The following is a 2,174-nucleotide window of genomic DNA, read 5'->3' on the forward strand; positions in this document are numbered from 1 at the left end:
AAGGGTAGGGAAGGTAGTGAAGGGTAGGGAAGGTGGTGAAGGGTTGGGAAGGTGGTGAAGGGTAGGGAAGGTGGTGAAGGGTAGGGAAGGTGGTGAAGGGTAAGGAATATGATGAAAGGTAAGGAAGGTGGTGAAGGGTAGGGAAGGTGGTGAAGGGTAGGGAAGGTGATGAAGGGTAGGGAAGGTGGTGAAAAGTAGGGAAGGTGGTGAAGGGTAAGGAAGGTGGTGAAGGGTAGGGAAGATGGTGAAGGGTAGGGAAGGTGGTAAAGGGTAGGGAAGGTGGTGAAAAGTAGGGAAGGTGGTGAAGGGTAAGGAAGGTGGTGAAGGGTAGAGAAGATGGTGAAGGGTAGGGAAGGTGGTGAAGGGTAGGGAAGGTGCTGAAGGATAGGGAAGGTGGTGAAGGGTAGGGAAGGTGGTGAAGGGTAGGGAAGGTGGTGAAGGGTAAGGAAGGTGGTGAAGGGTAAGGCAAGTGGTGAAGGGTAGGGAAGATGGTGAAGGGTAGGGAAGGTGGTGAAGGGTAGGGAAGGTGGTGAAGGGTAGGGAAGTTGGCGAAGAATAGGGAAGGTGATGAAGGGTAGAGAAGGTGGTGAAGGGTAGGGAAGGTGGTGAAGGGTAGGGAAGGTGGTGAAGGGTAGAGAAGATGGTGACGGGTCGGTAAGATGGTGAAGGATTGGGAAGATGGTGAAGGGTAAGGAAGATGGTGGAGGGTAGGGAAGAAGGTGAAGGGTAGGGAAGATAGTGAAGGGTAGGGAAGATGGTGAAGGGTAGGGAAGATGGTGAAGGGTAGGGAAGATGGTGGAGGGTAAGGAAGATGGTGAAGGGTAGGGAAGGTGGTGAAGGGTAGGGAAGGTGGTGAAGGGTAGGGAAGGTGGTGAAGGGTAGGGAAGGTGGTGAAGATCGGTAAGATGGTGAAGGATTGGGAAGATGGTGAAGGGTAGGGAAGATGGTGAAGGGTAGGGAAGATGGTGAAGGGTAAGGAAGATGGTGGAGGGTAGGGAAGATGGTGAAGGGTAGGGAAGATGGTGGAGGGTAGGGAAGATGGTGAAGGGTAGGGAAGATGGTGAAGGGTAAGGAAGGTGGTGAAGGGTAGGGAAGGTGGTGAAGGGTAGGGAAGATGGTGAAGATCGGTAAGATGGTGAAGGATTGGGAAGATGGTGAAGGGTAGGGAAGATGGTGAAGGGTAGGGAAGATGGTGAAGGGTAAGGAAGATGGTGGAGGGTAGGGAAGATGGTGAAGGGTAGGGAAGATGGTGGAGGGTAGGGAAGATGGTGAAGGGTAAGGAAGATGGTGGAGGGTAGGGAAGATGGTGAAGGGTAGGGAAGATGGTGAAGGGTAAGGAAGATGGTGGAGGGTAGGGAAGATGGTGAAGGGTAGGGAAGATGGTGGAGGGTAAGGAAGGTGGTGAAGGGTAAGGAAGGTGGTGAAGGGTAGGGGAGATGGTGAAGGATTGGGAAGGTGGTGAAGGGTATTGAAGATGGTGGAGGGTAGGGAAGGTGGTGAAGGGTAGGGAAGATGGTGAAGGGTAGGAAAGATAGTGAAGGGTAAGGAAGGTGGTGAAGGGTAGGGAAGATGGTGAAGGGTAGGGAAGATGGTGGAGGGTAGGGAAGGTGGTGCCGGGTAGGGAAGGTAGTGAAGGGTAGGGAAGGTGGTGAAGGGAAGGGAAGGTGGTGAAGGGTAGGGAAGGTGGTGAAGGGTAGGGAAGGTGGTGAAGAGTATGGAAGGTGGTGAAGGGTAGGGAAGATGGTGGAGGGTAGGGAAGGTGGTGAAGGGTAGGGAAGATGGTGAAGGGTAGGAAAGATAGTGAAGGGTAAGGAAGGTGATGAATGGTAGAGAAGATGGTGAAGGGTAGGGAAGGTGGTGAAGGGTAGGGAAGGTGGTGAAGGGTAGGGAAGGTGGTGAAGGGTAGGGAAGGTGGTGAAGGGTAGGGAAGGTGGTGCAGGGTAGGGAAGGTGGTGAAGGGTAGGGAAGGTGGTGAAGGGTAGGGAAGGTGGTGAAGGGTAGGGAAGGTGGTGAAGGGTAGGGAAGATGGTGGAGGGTAGGGAAGGTGGTGAAGGGTAGGGAAGATGGTGAAGGGTAGGAAAGATAGTGAAGGGTAAGGAAGGTGGTGAATGGTAGGGAAGATGGTGAAGGGTAGGGAAGGTGGTGAAGGGTAGGGAAGGTGGTGAAGGGTAAGG

The sequence above is a fragment of the Procambarus clarkii genome, chromosome 1 (genome assembly GCF_040958095.1).
Source record: "Procambarus clarkii isolate CNS0578487 chromosome 1, FALCON_Pclarkii_2.0, whole genome shotgun sequence".
NCBI classification, from domain to species: domain Eukaryota; kingdom Metazoa; phylum Arthropoda; class Malacostraca; order Decapoda; family Cambaridae; genus Procambarus; species Procambarus clarkii.